At 36.9% G+C, this 23,667-nt stretch overlaps 1 protein-coding gene across 3 annotated transcripts in view; it reads left to right on the top strand.

The window, feature by feature from the left end:
- Positions 1 to 23,667, top strand: part of LOC141798088 (leucine-rich repeat and fibronectin type III domain-containing protein 1-like protein) — a 491,366-nt gene that overhangs the window by 99,037 nt on the left and 368,662 nt on the right. For all 3 annotated transcript variants that reach the window (XM_074679875.1, XM_074679873.1, XM_074679872.1), the window contains exon 2: positions 1,873 to 1,912. The gene's annotated coding sequence lies outside the window, so the exon portion shown is untranslated. The remainder of the gene's footprint in view (positions 1 to 1,872; positions 1,913 to 23,667) is intronic.

Below are 23,667 nucleotides of genomic sequence, written 5' to 3'. Positions count from 1 at the left end.
CAAACAATTCTTTAGATTTAAATACAAGACATTTGTCGATCATTCAGGGCTTGTTTAATGCAGTAAAGAGTGTAAAATTACCTGTTTTTTACAGAATTGAGCAAACGGTTGATTTTCTGTAGATTTTCATAAAGGACATGTGAATAAACGAGATGTGGACGGCAGTCCCCTCAACAGCGCTCTCTCCTCCTCCCGGTTCAAAGCATGTTGCTAGATGTGATACATTCAGGGACCGTCGGAAATTTGAAAATCTGATGAGAACACCACTTTTTTCATGTAGGACAAACGGTTTGTAAATGCTAGACATTTGAAAATAAGTGCGTCTTTGAATGCCTCGCGGGTTTGGGATCCAGATAAATCTGTGTTAGTTTTTATGACGCGTTAATTTGCGGTGTAATTAATTAATCTAATTAACGTGTTAAAATAACAGCCCTAGTTGTAAAACTTGTGAGACTGTGATATTTGCATGCTTGTTCTGACATGCACTGTGAACCTGGACCACAATAATGCTGCAGTAATAACATAGTGAGGAACTGACGGTAGAGGTGATCTTTAGACGACACTTTCAGCATGATGGATAAAACAGACAGAGAAAAGTGAAGGAGCAGGATGGAGCCCTGTTATAGAAATAGTTTATTGGTGAAGTCTGCCTATATTTCCACGTATAAACTATACATGTTACAGTACCGCTTTGACTCACCACGCTGAAGCGTCCTGAGATGATCTGTGTCCAGGTGGATTTTCTTCCTCCTGAGCTGCAGAACCGTCCGGGTCTGACTCGGGGTCCAATACAAAAGGACGTATCCTACACTCTGCCATTTTATTAGTGCTATCAATGCCTTACGGTGAAGTTTTGGCAAACAGCAAACTCGCTCGGTCTGCCCCATCCAATATGGCGATTTTGTAAATACTGCCATGCTGCAAAAACCGCCCCCTGGCTCCACCCCCTCCGCCCCTCTGATAGAACTGACCAATCAGAGCACAAAGGGCTGTGACGTTGCGAGGTTACTGGAGGTCATTCTCCAAACGGAGCGTTTCAATGAGATCTTCAGAATGGCCTAAAATGAGGATATTGAGAACGCTATTGTGGGGCAATGAAGGAACTAAATGACTTGTACTGAGGGCAGAAATGCTTTACAGGCATCCTAGTCTGGCATAGTGAAAAGGAGAAACAAGCTTGATATGTCCCTTTGATGTGAAATTTCAGAATTTCCAAGACAAAACTGAAAGGGTGTAGGTTCAATTAAAGCTCGTTGGGTATCGGTGGGAGAGGATCAATCTGGTCTTGACTCTGCAGGGGGTCTGCTACTTTCACTTTCACTTTCACTTTCACTTTCACTTTCAGAGGAGCCATTAAGCCTCAGCTCACCTGCTTTAAAGTCATTCAGGAGCCACAAAATAAAGAATATGAGGTGAATGAAATCAACAAAGCATTGAAATGGTTTATTAATGTGAATTAGAAATTAAATGATGCAAGCGCTGTGGAGATGTTTCGAAAAAGGCATAGCTCCAAGACTCGACGACCTGTGTGGTTCTGCTCCTGAAACTCTGCCTAAACCTCACCCTGGGTGGTGTTCTGTCTCCATCAAACTCGGGTCCTCCCAGAGTCTTGGGAGTCTGAGGGTTTTGCTCAGGATCTTAGCTGTTCCTAAGATGGAGATCTCAGCTGTTGTCTCCTCACTCTTGGTGTACAGATGGTTGTTGGAGAAAATAGTTTGTGCAGCTGCTTCTGGGACTTCTGCATCTTCACTGTTTTGAAAAGACTGGTCCAGCATTTCCTGGTCCTGAAATCAGTTTTTATCACATGTGTGCACATTTTTGACGCAGCATTCAGAAGAATAACCTTTTCTCTCTGTTTTGTTCTTGTTTCAGGTTTCAGGAAGGATTGATCTTGCAACCAGATGACAGAAAGGTAAGTCCTTCACAGTTTGTCAGTTTAAAGCACCAAACATGCTGGATGCTTTGTTTCAGAGGCTCTGCAGCAGGTTTATGATGAATTATCTGAGACTTGTCGGGTCATAGAGTCTGATCTGTGAGTGTCTGGGTCAAAGGGTGAAAATAGGCTGCATGGACAGATGGTGGACAGATCTTCCAAGCCGTTATCTGAGTTATGCGTCTGTTTTTCATGTATGTTTATGTGCTTGAAGCTTGAAACTCATTTTCTGTGTGCAGATGCATGTGTGAGTTTAAGAGGAGCGTGCTCATTCTGTATTTTAACTTCCTCTCCGCTCTGAGCAGAGTGGCCTTGTTCCTCCGTCAGAGGATGTCTGCAGAAAAGATAAATGTATAATTACACTGAAGCACATTAGCTCATAGATAAGAGCACGGCTCTGTGGGAATACTTTACATTACACCGCAATAATGGAGAGTGTGAAGTGTGTGAGGCGTTTAAAGTTTGCAGGAGCGGGCGATGCTCCGATCAGACTCTGAGAGGAGGAGTTGAATGCATATTTATCAGGTGATTATAAACCCTGTGAATCAGAAAATATGAGACAGAGGAGCTGATGGTGTGATGTGTTCTGTTTCTGCAGCAGCTTAATGTGCTGGTAAATCAAACACTTCCTTCACCGCCACCAACGCTGACGCAAAAACATCAAAAAAGCATTTCCAGGAGCTTTCCCTGAACGTGCACGGCTGCATCTCTTATCGAGGTGTGTCTGCAGATTAAGGAGGCGTTCCTGAAGCTGCATCGTCATGTGACACTCCACACGCCTCAGCGCTGTGTGACAAGAAGCTCGAATTAAAAAAAAAAAAAAAAGAAGCTCTGACACCGAAAAAACGCAGCGAGACTGATTTAGTCTTGAACATTTTTATTAAAGATGCAGCGGGGAAGGAAGGGGAACAATTAATTCTTGTTTGGTTGCTCAGTGGGAGCAGAGGAGGGAGTTAAACCCCAGACAGATGGAGCATACGATGCTTCGTTGCTCCAATATGTAAGAAGCAGATTTGGGTTTTTCTGGTGCCTGGAGGAGTTTCTTCATCGACACATCCTCTCAGATTCTTTAACAGAGAGCAGAGAACAGAGACGGATCAAATAAAACCTGATCCACAAACCTTAAAGTCTTCTGTGTGTCTTAAAAAAGTACATAACACTTTTAAAAGGGCAGAGGAAGACTGCAGCAGTGAAATGTGACAGCAGAGCTGGTTTATAGGTGGACGCTTGCTTCTGTTGGTTCATGAAAAGTTTATTTCAAACTGCACCAACACTTTGTTTCAGTGTGACGTGACGACTTTAGATTAGATTAAAGTCAGTTTGAGGTTTCATTTATTCAACAGGAGAGAGATCAGATCAGATCCAAACACCTAACAAGACGGCTCAAGCATTTTTTCTCAGCTCAGCTGGATTAAAGTCATTCTGGAGCCAAAAAATCTACTCTAAACTAAAAAGATGAAAAAGTGAATAATAATTTAAAAGGTAAACATCCAGTGCATAAAATCTAATCAAATTGAAATGAACAAATGAATTAATAAACTAATAATTAAAATGTTTATGTGGTGTATCCTTTTTTATATTAAAAATGTCTTTTTTTCAGATTTTAAAAATTTACTAAAATTGTTGGAATTTAAAAATTTGCAAAAATATAAAAAGTTTGGGAAAAATTCAAAACATTAAAACAATTCCAAACTTTGTACAATTTCAAAGTTTTTTGAAATGTAATGGATATTAAAAAAACTAAAAATAAAAAAAAAAACAAAAAGAATTTTCAGAAGTGTTGAGTTTAAAAAAATCAAAATGTAATAAATTTTGCAAAAATATAAAAAATTAAAACTTAAAAAAAATGCAAAAGTATTACAAAAATGTGTTTAGTTTCCGAAATATTTGTAAAATTTCAAAATTTGCACAACTTTCAAAAGTTCTTGAATTTAAAAAAATAATCAATATTAAAAAAATTGAAATTGAAAAAACTGTGAAAAATTGAAAAAAAAATATTACAAAAATGTTTATAATGTCCAAAATATTTGTAAAATTCCAAAATTTGCAAAACTTTCAAATGTTCTTAAATAAAAAAAAAATCAATATAAAAAAAATAAGTTAAAAGAAACTGTGAAAAATGGATAAAATACAAAAATAAATAAAAATGAAAAATATTTATATTTTTAATAAAATATCACTATGTAAAAATGTGAAAATTTTGAAATAAGAAAAAAGAAAACAAGAAATGTTATGTTGCTGCAAAACTTTGAAAAACTTTGACATGATACATTTGATGTGATTACATTCATTTAAATAATGGCTCAATAATGGCTGTGGCTAACTTGAGGTTAGCCACAGGTGCATGGAAAGTTGGTGGGCTGTTGATGTTGTAGGAGGTGAAGTAGAGCGGTGGCAGGCTTTATTGACAGATGGGATGAAGATTTAGTTCAACTAAATGTTAACACAGGATTTTATTTAGTGTCAGTGTCTTTAATCATCAATACCCTCTGGAAGAAAAATAACAATTCTTTATTTTAATAATATTTTTTTACCACGTCTCTTAGATAAACGGAGACTTTAACATCCTGAGCTCTGTCTTTATTTTACTCCCAGTGTCTCTGGCTCTAAATATAAAATCCGTCCAAAATAGAATTAAGTAAACAGTTTGTTTGTCCTCTTTTCAAAGCAGCTTCCCAGGAGACGTCTCCTCCTTAAAGTGAAGCACATCAGTGGAGCTCGTTTTTCTGGTGATTTCTTTTCATCCCCTTAAAAACTTAAAAGAAAACTTCAAACCTTAAATAGTCTCCGTATTTGATTAGCTTCCAGTAAGACAGTCCCAGCACTGTTCTCTTGAATAGCTTCCAGTGGATTTATTTTAAGTCCTTAAAGTTTGTTGTGTGTTCTTTTGAAGTGCGTTCAAACTAAAACCAATCCCCCCGCGCGGCTACACACACACACACACACACACACACACACACACACACACACACACACACACGCCCGTCTTTCAAACACACGTACGGCTGGCAGATGGCGTGTCCTCAGCTCGAGGGGCAGAGTGAAGTTTGTGAAGTCTTGTGTTTAAAGGATCTGGTGACGTTTGGTGTTCATTCAAACAACAACCTGAGCTGGAGGAGAAGAGCAAACGTTCGACCCTTTAAGCTGAACTCTGTGGAAACTGAAACTGTGAAATAACAGACGCTTTAACGCTGGAAAGCAGCTCCTGGCTGGTGTAAAACCTCTGCTGAATGTGGAGCCGTTCCTCCTCCTTTTCTCCGTTTAAGACGACACATGCAGACCTCAGCATCTCTTTTATATCGGTGTCAAATCCAACCGACCATCCTGACTCCTCGCTGACAGGCAGAGTCCACGCTGACTCCGTCTCCAGGTCCTGATCGGTCTGTTTGTCCCCCTTTGTTCTTGGAGACAGTCTGGCAGCCTGCAGAGCCCAGCAGTGACAGCCTCTCCAGGTGGACTCTGACACCTATTATCCTGCAGAGCTCTCCAAACTGGCAACCCACACAAACGTCCGTCTGCTGCTCCGTCAAACCACCTCTGTTTCCCACACCTGTCACTGTTATTATGTCTCTGTTCAGCCTCTGTGGCCGTCACTCAGTCTGCCTGTGGGTTAACACCAAGACGCTCAGATCATCTGAACCAGGGGTCTGAGACCTTTACTCTAATAGGAGACATTTCTCCTCAGCTCAGCTGGATAAAAGTCATTCAGGAGCCACTTCATCTTAACAGTAAAGACATAAAGTGGATTACATTCTATACAAATGGGATAAATAATTATTTAAACCAAAACACCTTTTTTTTTTCTTTTTCTTTTTTAATTTAAAAAATTGTACCTCTGATGTCTTTTTTTTTTTTTTTTCTTTTCAGTTTGGTAGATTTTTCAATAAATTGAAATTAATATATTGAAATAAAAATAAAAATGCAGATTTATAAAAAATGTGAAACTGCAATAATAATAATAATAATAATAATAATAATAATAGTAATTGCTTGAATTTCTTGTTTTATTGAAAAGCAAATTGCAAAATTTTCAAGCAGTTTTATAATTTAAAAAAACTTAGTAAATATTTATAAAATGCCAAATTTTCAAATGTTATAAATTTGCAAAATAAATACATAAAATTAATTATTATTATTATTTTATTATTGTAATTATTATGATTATCATTATTATTATTATTATTATTATTATTATTATTATTATTATTATTATTATTATTATTATTAATATTATTATTATCATTATTATTATTATTATTATTATTATTATTATTATTATTATTAATAATAATAATAATAATAATAATAATAATAATAATAATAATAATAATAATAATAATGATAATCATAATAATTACAATAATAAAATAATAATAATGATAAAAATATTAAGAATAACAGTTTTCAAAATAAAAATAATAAACTTAAGAAATATATTAAAAAAAACATGAAAATGATTGCTAAATTTTCAAAAAAAAAAAAGTGAAAATAAATTAATAATTTGAAAAAAAAAAGAAAAGAATTTGCCCAATTTTCAAAAATGCATGCATGCATGTAAAGTTGGTGGGCTGTTGATGTTTTAGAAGGTGAAGTGTCAGTATCTTTAATCATAAATACCCTCTGTAAGGAAAATAAAAATTCTTTCTTTCAATGATATTTTTTAAAGCTACAAGGAGACACTGCAAAGGAGTCAAAGGGCCGCATGAGGCTCCAGAGCCACAGGTTGAAGACCCTTGATCTAAAATATGTTTTGATGTATCTGAGACCTATGGATCCCTGAGCTTATTCTGAGGTTAATCTCAGGCCTGTTTAATCTCCATGTTTCCACTAATCCACGTGAGAAAACAAATGACAGTTTAAGTTTTCTCTCCAGCTGTCTGAAGTGTGGTTTTGTTCCTGTGTCTTGAGGACTGTTGTTCAGAGAGGACTAACAAAGCGCTCAGAGCCTCTTCTCTCTTTCCCTCTTTGAACAAACCTCAGGTGTTGTTCTGACTTTAGGAGCAGATTTTTTTTAAAGCCTGGAGTTCACGAGCCGTGCAGCGCTCTGAGGCTTTAGGAAACGCTGGGATTTACAGAAGTTTGTTTCTTTTTTTATTCGTTTCTTGATTCATTTAGTGGCGAGGCAGAGAGGGGATATAAACACTAAAAACAGCTGATAATTAGCATAGCAAAGTTTTCATCGATATTTTTTTGACTGGCAGAGGAGGGCTTCTATATTTCACAGATTTAACTGCAGAAATCAGTTTTTTTCTGACTCTGAGCCTTACAAACTGAGTCTAAAAAAGCACAAACAGAAGTTAAAAAGTGACAGAAACTGAAAGCGTCCTTTTCCATCCTCTGACTGCTCCTAAACTCTCTGCTTCAGTAATAAGTGAGTCACTTTTACACCAAGCGTGGGTATAATCTCCTTCACTGTGTCTCTTCTCTCTGACTCTGAGGCAAATCATCTCCTAACGCAGGCTGAGGACTTCCAAAGGGATGTTAAATCATTTTTTTCCCCCTGAAATGTTGGATTTACTTCCTGTCTTGAAAGTCGGTTTTGAGGCGGTCTAACTCATTGATGGGACTTTAAATTCGATGTGTGAAGTCTCTGGATCGTTGTTGGCTCAGTGTTTCAGTCACACCGCGCTGGCTAACAGGAGATAATTAGTGCTGGGTAGGAAAGTGCAGGAGCTGGGAGAGACTCAGGCTCGCTAATTAAACCTGATTTTAGTCTTTCATTAATTCCATTAAGGTGATGGAAACATCAGACTTGGTCTTTCATCCATGTCTCGCGTGTTCCTGATCTCCCTGATTATTCCCTGCTAGATGAAGACGCAGCATTAGTGTCACTGCCAGCTGTGTTCGGATGTTCACTGAGCATCACCGCCTCTGGGAGCGTGTGGGAGGTTTTTTTTATGTCAGACTGAAGTCGTTTCTGCTTCGTTTTTCATCTGCGTTGTTGAATTTTCACTCTTTGCTGATTATTATCCCAGTCTGTGGGTTTTTAAGCCAACTACTTGTTTCCTTTTAGATCACAACCCTGTCTGTGCTCCAATTAACAAAGGAAACGAAGAGAGGCTCCTCAGGTGTTTAAAGAGGGGGTATCCCGCTCTCCCATATGCTGATCATTAACATAAGGCACCAATCCTGGATGTTCAGACTGAGCATGTGCAGATTTCCAAACCTATACGTATTCATATGTTGTAGAAACACCAGATGTGCGAGGTCATCCCATAAGGATCTTCCAGTTGTTTCATGATATGTTCCAGGAGCTGGCCTCAAACACCAAGGTCTGCCCATAGCTCCACCCATGAGGGCTGGCCAATAATAGTGAAGGTGGTTTTTGAAAAGTGGAGCCTTAAAGAGACAGTAGCTAAAAATTCAGCTGTAAATATGGAGGACTTAAAGTGCCAAAATGAAATATATGAGTAAATAAAAAAATATTAAATTAAATAAATAAACAACTGTATAATTAAATGAATATTTTTTTGTTTAACATTGAACAAATTAAAATTTTGAATATTTAAATACACATTTATGACACAATAACACAATTATTTAAGTATTTAATATATAATGTATCTAGTTAATTAAATAACTATTTATTTATCATTTTTATTTTTTATTTTTTTATTTCCAGTATTGAACAATTACTGATGCATTAATTTATTTTATTTTTTATTGATGTAATTTTTATTATTATTGTTATTTTATTTCCAGTGTTGTACAATTATTGACACTCTGATTTATTTTATTTTAATAATACAATTATTCTTATTTTTATTTCCAGATTTGAACAATCATTGGCACACTTATTTATTTTATTTTATTGTATTCATACAATTATTATTATTTCTTTATTTCCAGTATTGAACAATTATTAACACACTTATTTTTTTAAATTATTTTATCTATGTCCTTAATATTATTATGTTTTTTTTCCATTATTGAACATTTATTGACACACTTATTTATTTTATTTTAATTATACAATTATTCATTTTTTAAAAAAAATCCCAGTATTGAACAATTAATGTCAAACTTATTTATTTCATTTTATTTATTTATACAATTCTTCTTCTTTTTTTATTTCCAGAATTGAACAATTATTGTCACACTTATTTATTTTATTTTATTTATACTATTATGATTATTATTTTATTTCCAGTATTGAACAATATTTGACTCATTTATTTATAAATTTTATTTATTTTTTATTTTATTCATTTTACATTTTGTCACTCTTGGTCCTACATGTTTAAATCATGTGGGGAAAAAAAGAAAAAAAAAAGTCAAAAATTTTGAAAAAATTAAAAGAAAAAAAGATTGAAAAAATGGAAATAAATAAATAAATCAATGATAAAAAATAAAAATCTGAAAGAAAGACTTAGAATAAAAAAATACATAAAAATGATAATAATAATAATAAATGACAAACCTTGTAATCATTCAATGACAATTGGACCCAGCAGTCTGGTACCACTTTTTGTTGAATCTTAGAATAAGTGCTATATTTTTGCACATGTACCGTATTTCCCAGGCTATAAGTCCCACTTTTCAGCATAAATTGTCTGGTCCAGAGACAAAGAGTCAGATGTGACTTATAAATAAAATTAATGTTGTGCTGTTACTGCATACTTTCTGGAGAAAGATCTTCAAATTCACACTTTAGGAAATATCTCAGCAGCTTGATGCCACTGTGCACTTATAGTCTATGAAATACGGTAATTTAGACATGAATGCATTGCGAAAGGAGCATTTGTGTACAACTTTAGATCGTAATCAGTTTTAGTGTCCAAATCGACTCTTCTTTCAGTCATATGAAGTTAGTGTTGTTCTGCATTGCTCAGCACACTGTAAGTTTGCAGATGAAACACTGTAGTTGTTCGGCTGCGTCTCTGAGTGTGATGAGGAGGCAAATCAGGAGGAGGCCAGAACAAAGGAGGACAAAAAATCGATGGAGTGGTAGCAGCAGCAGCAGCAGCAGCAGCAGCAGCTGTTTATAGCAGGTCAGAGCAGACAGGAGGCAGAGACTGCAGAGAGAGCTGCTCCAGTTACCGGACTGCGCTCATTGAATCTGATACCTGAATTAACACGGCCTGCTCACTGTTAGCATCTGAGGATGGAGTTTGTCGAGTGACAGAAGGAAACTCTGCAGCATCCGTCTCTGAGTGACTTTTTGTTTCTGTTGGATTGTTCTGGGAGTTTGTGTAGCAACAGGAAGCAGAAAAACACCGTTTAGCAAACATGTCCTCCAATAGTTGTCTCGTCTGCCTCTGAGGAGCTGAAACCAATAATTGAACTCTCAAGGTAATTAGATTAAATGTGCTCACTCTGCTCCAAAGTTATTTCAACAATTCATAAAAAACGGCATTAAAAAGGCAGTTACACTAAATCTATTAGTGATTATAGTAATCGTAAGCATCAGTCTGTGGTATTAGAGGTGAGCTTTCTGCCTTCAGCGAGCACCCATTATCCTCTCTGTCTCCCTCTGTGCCCACATACTGCTTTCAATTTCCACACACACACACGCACAATTAAGTATAATACACATGCACATAGTCTCTGTGCACACACACAAAGCCGCTCTGCATTCATACACAGATTCCTGCACACGCTCAGATCGTCCCTCCTGCAGCTGCATCCACACTTGTTAGGCGAACATCAGGTACGAGGAGGATCCTCTCCTCGGCTTTAATTGCGTTCCTCCGGGCTCCTCTCGCCTCCTCTCGCCTCCCCTGGAGAGTCAACAATCTTCTTTGTGCCTTTGATCTTAACGAGTCTTATTAACTACCATGGCAACCACAGGGGCTGCTGGGATGGCGGTGCCGCGGGGCCGTTTATTATTGGACAGAAATGAAGGGGCTGGCCTGGCGTGTGGCGCTGCTGTAGGGGGATTCTGGTTTTGTGGGATTGATTGTGGTGAGTGGGGATGAAACTTCCACAAAGAAAACTGATGATAGATTTTTTTATCCTCTGAAATCTAATGAAATGAAGTCAGGTGGATTATTTTTATTTCATCAACATCTCTTCCTGACGTATTGATCTGATGGAGCTCAGCGCTGGTCGAGTCTCGCAGCAGAATCTTTATTTACTTCAGATTCAAACACTTAAACTTCATCGAGTCTAAATGTCAGATTTAATTGCTCGATGCTGTTTATGCTCTTCAGCTCTGACGTGTTATTGTGCTTCCTCTTGTGCTGTAACTTTTGTTACTGCTGACTCATGTTAACTCAGGACAAACTAGTTCCAACTTGTGTGATTGATAAAGACTCTTTTAAAGTGTTTCTCCTGGATCAGCTGGTGTTGAAATCATGATTTATTTTCTTCTGATTTATTTTTTGGCACTGTCCTTGAGTCGTTTTTTGTTTCACTTTGTATTTAATGGTTTTCCAGCTTACCCTCAGAGAGAATCAATCAATCAATCTTTATTTGTATAGCGCCACATTATTACAAACGTTATCTCAAGACACAGATCCGTAAATGTTAATAAAATTTTATTAACAGAAACCCAACATCAAGACAAGATAAGGAGTCTTATCTCATCTTAATCCACCATGAGTTCAGAGCTCTGCAGCATTTAGCAAGTTAGAATAGCAAGGAACAACTTCCCTTTAACAGGCAGAAACCTTGGACAGAACCAGACTCATGTTAGACAGGCATCTGAGGAGACTGACAGCACAGATAGGACACCAATCTCAGATTTGGAAAATGTCAATGTTTTATTTTTTACTTTTTTTTGTTTGTTTGTTTGTTTTTTGTTAAATGTATTAATTTTTGGTCTGTAAATCACCCCCTTAATTTTTAATTGATTTTTATTTTTTTAAATTTATTTTTGCATATGCATTATTATTCGTTTTTAGTATAAAATGTTACTATATATATATATATATATATATATATATATATATATATATATATATATATATATATATATATATATATATATATATATATATATATATATATATATATATATATATATATGTATATAAAATAAAAATGATGATTTTATTGTTAATTGTATTATCATAATGGTAAATATTGTTTGTTTTCATCCATTTTATTTTGTAAGCTTATCACTAAATTATTTAATTACTTTTGAATTACATTTTTATTGCAAATGTAAATGCTTTATTTATATAGCACATTTTAAAAAACATTTAAGTTCACCAAAGTGCTGCACAGTTAAAATAACATATGAGAATATCAATAAAGGAAATAAAATCAATTTAAATAACACATAGAAACAAATAATTATATATATGCATATATGCACATGTATGCCTCTAGTAGGGATGGGTACTGAATTTGGTACCTTTATTGGTACAGACTGAATTCAGCCAAAAGTAACGGGGACTGTTTCACATCAAGTTGAAAGGTACCATGTTTAGATACCTAAATACATCTTTGTGACCGTGAGGAAGTGGAAGAGTGGGAGATTTTCATGCTAGACATGCACACAGTATTGTAAGGTTACATATTGAAGAATAAATATGATCAATTGAAAAACTTTTGTACTTTATTGTTAAACAAATTTGTATTATTTACCACATAAAAACCATAAGTATCGAAAGTTGGTACAGTTGAGTTCCTGTACCGATTGCAAAGTATCGGGCATTGGTAATCATATCAGTTCAAATGTAAGAGGTAACCATCCCTAGCCTCTAGTGCCAAAAATCAAATAACAAGAGTGTGGGAATATTTAAAAACAAACAAAAAAATAATAAACAAGCTTCAATGTGTGCTGTTGTCATCTGTTTCGACCCACAAATCCACTTCCAGTTCCCTCAATACTCCCATCCCCTCAGGCTTGACCCACCTTACCGCCGTCACCATCAGGCTCCACGCCCCTGACCCCACCCAACTCAAAGACCAACCACCACACTTTTGGGGGCGGAGCCTCAGCTATAACTGCCCCAATTCTCTGCACTCTCACCCTCCCCCAAAAATCATAACTCAACTCTCCTACTTAATTTAAAAATCAACTTAAAACCTGACCTTCTAAAACTCTGTTCCATTTATTATTATTATTATTTTTTTTTTCTTCTCCTCACCTTGGGGGAAACATCTGGCCTTGCACCAGTTAGCATTGACATGCTACAGGCTAACAGCTGATTTTATATGAAAACAATGCTGACATGTAGGATAAATCATTTCTCCATCATTTTTTCCCAACATCTTTAATCCCCCCCTGATGGACAGCCAAACTCAGACATGTATAGATGATCTGTATTGTTTTTATTTGGAGATGGTTGAAACTGCTCCTCCTGCGATGGACCGTGTGGTATTTCCAGCGCCCGTCAGTCCTCCCGTCTTTGTAATGACTGAGATGTAATCTAGGATCCTCAGTCAGCCGGTGAATGAGTGTGGCTCAGTGTTTCTCTGAATCAGACGTGGAGCCCAGGGTTGAGATTGGAGCTGCTGGTAATAGTGGTCTCTCCGCCTGCTGATAGCTGCTCTCATCATTTCTATCTCTCAGCCCATTTACACAGCCGTGTCTCACATTTAGCTCTGATAGGCTGTAATACTCTGTGACACCACTCTGACACACACACACACTTTATTCTCTGTCACTCACACTCACACACACACACACTCATGGTTCACTGATTGGCTCAGGCTCAGAGCTGTCTGCAGAGGAGAGAAAAGCTGCAGCGCACACGGACAAACTTTCACCAAATGAGGAGATGTGGAGGAAGTTTTTGGTTTTGCATCGTCGTCATGAGAATATTTTATGATTTCCAGGACATTATACCCCCATCATGGGAAATTTAACGACTATAAGATGAGAAATCGGTTTGAATCCTCCACTCTTTGTTCTCACAACATCATCCTCCTCATCCTCTCATCGTCTCTAATTGAATCAAGCAGCCTCAGAGCACATCTTCAGGTATTTCCAGGTCCCTCGTTACCAAAACTCAAACTTTAATTGAGTCTGAGCCGGAATAACACCCAGAGCTTTTCCTCGTACCTCTCCTCCTGTCCCTGAAGAAAACCATCGGCAGGCAAACATCATCATCTCCCTCGCTGAGCGGTACAGTAGGAGGGAATTAAGCAGCGACTCAGATGTTCAGGGATTAAAAGTTGCGGGGCAGCAGAGCAGAGAGGCAGCAAATTGTTGTCATTAAAGGAGGAGGAGGAGGAGGAGGAGGAGGAGGAGAGTCTGGGCTGCACTTTGTCGGGGTTTCAGCTGAGGTGAGACAAATCAATTTTAGCAAAAGAGGAAACTCAAGGTTGAGGAGTCGTTCACTAAAGATACATCTTTGTTTGTACATTTGTTCTTTGCAGCCTCCCACCACTAGTTGGAGCTGTAGCTTTGATGAAAAGCTGCTATAAAGCTCCGATCTGAAGCTGTAAACAAACTCAGATTAAAGGCTGGAACATTAGCACGTTGGTAAAAGATGAACTTTGACCCCTTGTTCTGAGAAACGAGCACACACAGAAGAAAAAAGTGCATGAAACAGGAAATAAAGAGGTCACCCGTGATTGGCTGTGAGACTCTGTGGATCAGCTGCCATCTTTAATGAATGCTGCGGCGCTGAGATATCGATTGTTTCAACAAGGCTGATGTATTTGTTTTGCTGCGGCTGCAAAAGAATCATGCAAATTTCAGCGCTGCTTCGGGAATCTGACAGAGACGATATTTCTTTAGAGGAGAGGAGAAGGAGAAGGAGACGGAAAAGGAGAGATTTAATGGAGTTTAAAGAGAAGCAGCGAGGAGTCAGCCGTGACGGCGTACTGGCTTTAAAAAACAGACAGGAAGTGAGTGCTGCCTTTGAGCAGGGGTAATGGGAGCAGGCAGCCTCTGGACTGCAGACAGAGGAGTGGAGCCAAGTATTGACCCAGCTGACAGATAGCTGTTATAGGATGCTAGCTCGCTAGCAGCAGTGGGTCCAGTTTCTTTGTGCGGAGCAGCTCCTTCATCAAGGCAGGAGAGAGATGTGGAGCAGTGAGACTTCCTCAGAGTCAGGGAGCTCATAGAGTCCTCCCTCAGGGCTGGATCACACACAGAATATGTCTCTGTCCTCTGAAGGATGCACGTGTGTGTTTGCATGATGTGTGCATGGTTTAACCTGTTTTGTTCTTTGACCTTTATACCTCTGATCCTCTCCATCAAGGTCAAAATCTGCTTCATGTGTAGTGACAGGAGCTTCATCAGAGGTTAAACTCAGGACGTTTACCTGACGGGAGTTAGTAATGTGATTTCCTGTCTCTTTGTAAGTCTTTAATTTAATCACGTGCTGGTTTACTGTACATTTGTTGTGAATTGGTTTAGATAAATAAATGCTGAACCCTGCTTCATGTAACTCCAGATATATGTGGAGTTTACTAATCGAGGGAGAAGCAACAGCCTTGGCCTGGACATTACAGATGCTTTAACTGTTACAATTGTATAGGTAGACATTGCGAACAAATCTTGGTGCATTAGCACACAGTAAGTGAGTAGAGCTTTATGATCAGTATATTAAATCAAATACAAGTATTATAACAAAAAAAAAAAAAAAGTTTTTTTCTCTTTTAATTCTAAAATTTCTGAATTTTACAGATTTTCCTATTTCAATATTTTGACATTTTTACAATTTTTTGACGTTTCAAAACTGTTTGCAATTTTTTGAAGGGTTACTTTTGAATAATTGCAAATTCATTAAATTTCAAATTTACATAATTTTTTTTGCAGTTTTAAAATTTCAAGATTTTTTTAAATTTGCATATTTTTAAGAATTTCGTTTTTTTTTCAGTTTTGCAAATTTTTGAAATTCCTAAAAGTATGAAATGTAAAAAAAAATAACATCATAAAAAAATTTAAAAATGTTTTTTTTCGAAAACCGCTTTAAATAAAAAAAGATCTGTGAAATTTTTGCACAATTTTAGAATTTCAAAGAGTATGACATTTCACAAAATTATATAGAGTGATTAGAAAAAAAGCTTTAAATTCAGAAAAAGAAATATGAAATTTTGCAAATTTTTAAAATTTCAAAAAGTATGACATTACAAAAATTTTAAAAAGTTATTATAAAAACAGTTTTAATTTAAAAAAGTTGTTTTTTTTTCAAATTATTTAAAATTCAAAATTTTTCATTTTTTTTTGCAAATGTATTAAAAACAAACAAACAAAAAAACCCCCAAGATATCACACATACAGTACAATATAAAATAACATATAAAACAATTTCAAAAATTCAAATGATAACTTTTAACTAGAATTTTTCTATGGATAGGATTTGTAGTCCTAAATGTGAAGATAAGAAGATTTTCCCTTGCGTCTTTGTAATTAAATTACTTGTTTTGTTTCGTGAAATCATAAGGGCTTTAAACTACTTATTGTTTTATTTCTTGTTCATGCTTTGTGCAGCACTTTGTAGACGCTCAGTTTTGGAAATCTGCTCTATAGATAAAGTGGAATAGATTAAACAAAAAGCTCTTTACAAGCTTTTTGGGATTGTTTTTTATCTTTTCATTTCTTAAATTAAGAATTTTTCTTGACCTGTCTAATTGACATGACTAACATCACATTTTAAAGATATTTATTACAGAATTAAGACATAAAGGCTAACCTAGATTTCTGTCTTTGCTGTGCATGCTGTATCAGACCATCTCAGCCACAGTAAGAGCCTCGTTCAGCACCTGGCTGATTGACTTATGCATAATAACACCAGGTGTTGTTAATATGCACAGGTTTATTACCTGTAGGTCATCCAGAGGCGGAGTTGTTGCCATGATCACTGGAAGTTTGAGTCTGTTGTGACTGCTCTAATGCTGTTTACCACCAACCTCCAGCAAAGGGTCAAAGGTCACCCTGGCTGTGCGTGGCTGTTAGCGCCTGAGAATCTGGTGTTTTTATGTTTTAAAGCTCATTTGCATCCAGCGAGGTCAAAACAAACGCTTAATGGTGTTTTTGACGTGTAACGTGCTCAGTCCTGCTGTTTCTTCTGCAGAGCGGCGAGCGAAGCAGCGTCTTTCTGTCTCACTTCTGGGCTGTTGGAAACCATGATGTGCCGTTGTTCCACTCCCACCCCCTTTTTTACATAATTTTTACATAAAGCCACCAATAAAAGCCTTTGAGTTTGAATTATCTGACTATCAAGTCACAGCTGGTGAGTGTGGGCGTTTGGAAGGAGAATTCATATCTTCACTCTAAATGTAAATAAATTATCACCCAACGACATTTATTCCAATTATCTCAAATAACTCGGTTATAATCTCCCTTCCTCTTCCATTTGTTAGTATTTACTGGTTTCACTTATTGAGATTTGATCGTCTCCGGTCTCCCCGCCTGGAGTGTGTGTGAGTGTGTGTGTGTGTTGGTGCTCAGAGCCCTGTTTGTCTTGGCAGCTGCAGCAGAGGAACAATAAGGAGCGCGATCATAAGTAAATGTTTAATAAGAGCAGCAGGATGTTCTCACACTTCCACCTGTTGCTCTGGGTTAAGTGTTTGTGAATAATAACAGCAGATATTTCAGGCAGGTTTCCAGAGTCTGCGGCAGATTCAGCTCCAGGTTTTTCTCCTTCCTGTCTTTGTGTTTATTTTACCTCCCGCTGGATCCAAGCCAGGTGGGCCTACCTGTGGGATGTAGTAAGAGGACACCTGACTTTCTGATGACTTTATTCATCAAATCCACTGAGTGAGGCTGAGGTAAAAGATAGTGGTTCACTTTAAAACAGTTAGTTTCATGCACTTAGCATGCACAATTATCATCAAATCAGTCCTGCTCTAAATTAGCCAATTTCTGGCACTTTAGGTTTAACATTAATCCACAGAGACTTGGAGACCTTTGCTTCAATATGTTGATAAACTTCCGCCTCATGAGATAGTATAATATTACACCATCGTCTCCTAATACTGGCTTTTTCCTTTTGTGCCTGTCCTGCCATCCCCCCTGCCACCTCCTTTTGTTTGAAAAAATGTAAATGTTTAAATATTTATTTAAACAATAATAAAAATAATACAAATAATATTAATGATCATTACAAAGTTATTATTATTATTATTATTATTATTATTATTATTATTATTATTATTATTATTATTATTATTATTATTATTAAAGGTAGAAGAATAAGCAGTAGTACTAGTAGCAGTAGTAGTGGTAGTAGTAGTAGTATTACACAACAACAACAACAATAAACAACAACAATAATAATAATAATAATAATAATAATAATAATAATAATAATAATAATAATAATAATAATAATTATAGAATTTGCATCTTTATGATTATTGTTGCTTTTTATTATAATTGTTGTTATAAATAACAATAATAACAGTTTTAATAATAAATTGATCATTATTATTATTATTATTATTATTATTATTATTATTATTATCAATAAAAAATAATAAAAATTGAATTTTCATTTTTATTAGTATTGTTTTTCATTGTTAAAATTGTTATTGTTAACGATAAAAGTATTAGTAAAAAATGTCTTTTATTATTGTTATTATAATTGTAATTATTATTAATTACAATTTTATTATAATAAATGTTATTTTATTATTATTATTATTATTATTATTATTCTTGACATTATTATTATTATTATTATTATTATTATTATTACATTTTAATTTTATCCATTTTTTATCATCTTTTTTTTTTTTATTCCAATAATAACGTGGTTTAATTAATTCACACCTATTTCTTTTTTTTCCTTTTTCTTTTTACTTTTTTTTTGCTGTGCACTCTTTCAATAGATGCTTCTTTTTTAAACTTACGAGGTCTGTTTGTTGATTTGAGAAAGTTTTGAATATGACAAAGCTGTGTTTTGGTGAACAAATATGTGTATGTCGTTTCATATAAACTTTAAATTGTGAACCTGCTTTCATAAAAGTATGTGGGAAAAAATCAGCCGACTGGCTCATCAATTTCATCGATCAGCAGCTTCCTACTCAGAGAATCGATCCTTTTATTATTGATACCGCTCCCTGAGAGATTAACCACTTTAGTGGACAGACTTCATCTCCCAGAGGGCTCCTCTGCGTCCGACCCTGACCTTTGACCCTTCTGTGTAAGGAGACCTGTCTGCCTGGATCGATAGAGGACCACATTAGCTGGCAGGAATGTGGCGCTCACAGCTTCTCATGCAGATTCATGCGTCTGGCTGAAAGCGGCGACTGTCAGCCTCTCTGTTTGTCCAGCTGCTGCCGATCACTTCTGACACCGTTAACAGGCTTTAAACACTAACTGACACATCTGGCACCAGCTCACTGACATGTGACAACAACAGTGATGAAGCACCACAAGCTGACACACACACACACACACCTCAGGACTGTGCAGCTGGCGCATAAAGCACGACAGCATTAGTCCAATTAATTAGGCGGTTAATCTCCTGTATGTTTGGATGTGATCTCTGTTTCTGCGTCTGCTCATTACATCTGTCCGAGGTCGGCCTGGAAACATGAACACGTGTCGCACTTTGACTTTTTAAATACCAACTCTGAGCCGTTAAACAAGCGACAATTACATGACTCAGCATCCACTTTATTAGTCACAACTGTTCAACTGCTCGTTACTGCAGGTGCCCAATCAGCCAATCAGCTCATCACACGCCAGCAGCAGCTCAGTCCGCTCAGGGTGAAGACGAGCTGCTGGAGTCCAAACTGAGCATCAGGAGGAGGGGAAAGGTGATTTAAGAGACCTCGAATGAGGCGAGGTTTTTGGTCTGAGGATTTTATAAACTACTGATCTGCTGGGATTTTAACCATCAACCACTTCTAGGGTTTACAGAGAATGGTCTAACCCAGGGGTCTGAAACCTTTACTTTCATAGGAGCCAGTTAGGCTCAGCTCATCTGGATTAAAGTCATTCAGGAGCCACAAAATCTACTTTATCTTCACAATAAAGACTATAGGGTGTATTGGAGTCTATACATTGTTAAAATTTCAAGAAAAAAAAAAAAAAAAAAAAAAACCTTTTGCGAAAGTTTTTTGTTTTTTTTTTTCTTTTTTTTTTTAATCAATGACATTGTACATGTGATATCTTGTTTTTCTTTTTTTTTTAAATATATAAATGTTTTTTGTTTTTTATTAAGAAAAAAAGATTTTCTGTTTTTACATTTTGAAATTGAAATAACAAAAACAAAATTATTCTAAAATATAAGTCCCAAAGTTAACTTAAATTATCTCTTTTCAATTTTTATTTATTATTTTTTTTAAATGGAAAATTTCAAACAAATTTTGAAATTTCAAAATACATAACAAATGTCAAAATGGTAAAATTTATAAATTTAAAAAATTTGGAAAAATTACAAAACTCTGATTTTTTTTGCCTGTGGGTATAAACTTTTTTTTTTGTCAACTAGATACAAAACTGAATTTTCCCCTCTTGCTTTTTCTCTAAATTGAACTGAGATAAGCTTAACGAACAGTTTTTTCTTCTTTGAACTAGACATTTTTTTTTCTTTCTGCTCTTTTCTTTTTTAACTGAAACCAACAGAACCATATTTTCTCTTACAAAACAAAACAAAAAATGGTTTAAAAAATAAATAAAACCTTTGCATAGCTACTGCATACTTTTGGGTTTGGGTCATGTTGGTTGTTATTTATTTATTTTGTTTTACTTTTAAATCCTTTGTGGATTAGAATAGAATAAATAAATAAATAAATTTAAGTACATTTTTTGATTTTTTTTTTGATTTAGCATATTTTCTTTTAATTTTAAAATGTAAAAAAAAATACAATTTTTGTTAATTTGTTAAAAAGTTTTTTATTTATTTTTATTTTATTTTATTTATTTATTTTTAATTATTTATTTATTTATTTATTTATTTATTTATTTATTTATTTATTTATTTATTTATAAAGATAACACAAAATTACTTTTTTCAGAGATTTTCTGACTTTTACCCTATGACAAAAAAACCTTTTAACAACAATAACAAACATAAAAAGTCACAGCTTATAAACCGTCACCACATCCACCCCTTCATGAGCTCAGAGTACCCATCTCATCTCAAACTGTTCTTTTTTTAACACATCGATGAGTCCCCTGGACTTCAGTGGCCACAGTCAGATCTGAATCCAACAGAGCTTCTTAGGGATGAAGGGCAACGGGAAACTTTGGGAGCAAAATCTCTAAAGAAGCGTTTCCTGCATCTTGTTGCATTGATTCCAAGAAGGGTAGACCTAACTGTTTTTACAGCTTTTGTTTGTCCATCCGTTTGCCTTCATCTGTTTCATCTGTTTGTTGTTTGCTGTCATCCTGCAGAGGAACAAAGAGGACAATCGGCTCAGTCTGAATTAGCAGTAATAAAACTTTGCTAATCAAAGGATTGTGTTTATCTGGGTTTTCTCTGAGGCGGCTCAAAGACTCTCCACACTCTGTCGTTGATAAGCTCACACATCGTCTGGCTCGTGCAGTCAGTTAGCGCCCAGTCAGGAGTGATTTGTAAAGATGATGTTTCATAAACGTGGCGCTGATGAATTGGACCTGGCTGCTGGGATAAGCAGGGCCGCGGCCGCCTGATGAGCCTCTTGTTTCCTTTAATGAGTTATATTGACACGGGTGGCTCGGCGTGATTAGCGGCGCTAATAGACAAACAACTGTCCAGTCTCATCTTCAACAACAATCACAGACGCTGTAACGGGAGGCGCTGGGGGACAGCGGCGAGATGAGTCAGCGTTCAGGGAAGCTGTGTCCTCCAGGAACTTTGTTTCCGTCTTCTTCTGCTTACATTAGCAGGAAGTGTCCGAGTGTTGGACTCTCCAAAGGCTCTGAGAGCTTAGCGTGGGCTTAAAACTGGAGCCAGAGGAGGAAGGAGTCTTTAGTTTGGGATTTATCAGCAATTAACGCAGAACACAGGTGGATTTAATCAGGTTACCTCAGATTCAGAGACGTCTCCCATGGTCCCGTCTGTGAGGTGTGGTTTCTGTCCGTCCGACATGTTTTTATTTGTTGATTTGTGTTTTCTGTAACCGAACAACCCCACGCTCAATAATTTACCTGGCCATGATTTTTTACTTAGCGCCTCCGTCCCAGCAGCCCCCAGCTCCACGCCGCGCTCCGAGCCAACGATATGAAGATGTATCACAGCTCGCTGACGTGTCACCTGTTCCCTCACCTTCCCCTGGCTCTTTCTCACACATCGATTGTGTCCGCTGACATTTAAAGACGCGGCGGCGGCAGCTTACACAGCAGGTCCTTTCACCGCCGTCTTGCTGGAAGCTAATTGGCTGAATACGTCCTGGTCTCGCGGCGACAGCCAATGACGTGTGAAGGGGAGACGACTGCTGACTGGGGCGATGCGTCAGACTGACAGATGGAGGCTTCACACACTGACACACACTTCAGTCCACTTATTAGTGTGTGTGAGTTCAACATGCTTTAGTATGTGCACAGAAACTCCTCACAGATGTTAACAAACACACACACAGACACACACACACACACGTGTGCAGGCAGAGTGTGAAGAGCAAAGCAGTGACCTGCAGCAGCTGATGAGTGATGTAAGGGAGAGGAAACAGGAAGCAGATGTTGTTTCTGATGCTGATGAGAGAAACAGAAGCCGTTGATCAGCCAGGGGTCTGAACGACAGAAACACCTCATTCCCTCTCGTCCAATCGATGTCACAACCTCCATCTGTGGCCACTTTGCTCTGCGTACATCTCATCCCACTTCAAACGCAGCGACGGCTTCTTTGTTATCTGACAACGCCAGAGCCCGGCAGACTGAGAGCCACGCAGGAAAACTAAAGGCTGAATATGAAAGACTGTGTTTGTAGTTTCTTCTTGTTTGTTTCTTTACTTCTTTCCACAAATGTTCAGTTGGATTGAAGTCAGGTGATTGACTAGGCCGTTCTAACAGATTGATTTTCTTTTTCTGAAACCATTTGAGAGTCAACTTTGCCGTGTGCTTTGGATGGTTGTCCTGCTGGAAGGTCCAGCCACGTCTCATCTTCATCATCCTGGTGGATGGCAGCAGATTCAGATCAAGAATTTCCCCATACATGGCTCCATTCATTGCTCCTTCAGTTATATGAAGTTTGCCAACACCATGAGATGAGAAACAACCCCATGCCATGATGCTTCACCTCCAAACTTCACTGTTGGTGTAGTGTTTTTTGGCTGATGTGCAGAGCCATTTCTCCTCCAAACATGGTCTGTAGTATGACAGCCCAAAAGTTCAGTTTTGGTCTCATCTGACCAGACAACATTCTCCCAGTATTCTACAGGCTTGTCAAGATGCTGTTTAGCAAACTTTAAACCAGCTTCAACATGCCTTTTCTTGAGGAATGGAGTCTTGCAGCTGAGCGTCCATAGAGGCCATGGTGGTGGAGTGCATTGCCTATTGTTTTCTCTGTAACAATTGTACCTGCTGCCTCCAAGTCTTTCTGGAGCACTTTCAGGGTGGTCCTTGGCTGGTTGAGTCCTCTTCTGACTATCTTTCTGACTCCCTGGTCAGAAATCTTCAAGGAGCTCCTGTGCGTGGCCTGTTGATGGTAAGGTGGTGCTTCTTCCACTTGTGAATAATGGCCCCAACGGTGCTGACTGGAATATTCAGGTGCTTTGATATAAGTCTGTAACCAGTTCCATTCTGGTGCCGAGCAACAATCAGGTTGTGAATGTCTTCAGAGAGCTCTTTGCCTTTACCCATCATGAGGTGTGTGCTATTTAACTGCTTGGTGAAAAAAACACCTTTTTTATAGGACCATCAATTTGCTCTAGCCCAGCTGATGTTGGTTTGCACGAATTGGAAGTTCAAGTAATAATTACTGACAGATTTCAGGTGGTATGGTGCATTTCCTTGC

Source organism: Halichoeres trimaculatus, unplaced genomic scaffold, assembly GCF_033239565.1.
Source record: "Halichoeres trimaculatus isolate MK-OKI-2021-1 unplaced genomic scaffold, fHalTri1.1 fHalTri1_scaffold_9, whole genome shotgun sequence".
Classification (NCBI taxonomy): domain Eukaryota; kingdom Metazoa; phylum Chordata; class Actinopteri; order Labriformes; family Labridae; genus Halichoeres; species Halichoeres trimaculatus.
This window is presented reverse-complemented; position numbering and strand designations above follow the sequence as displayed.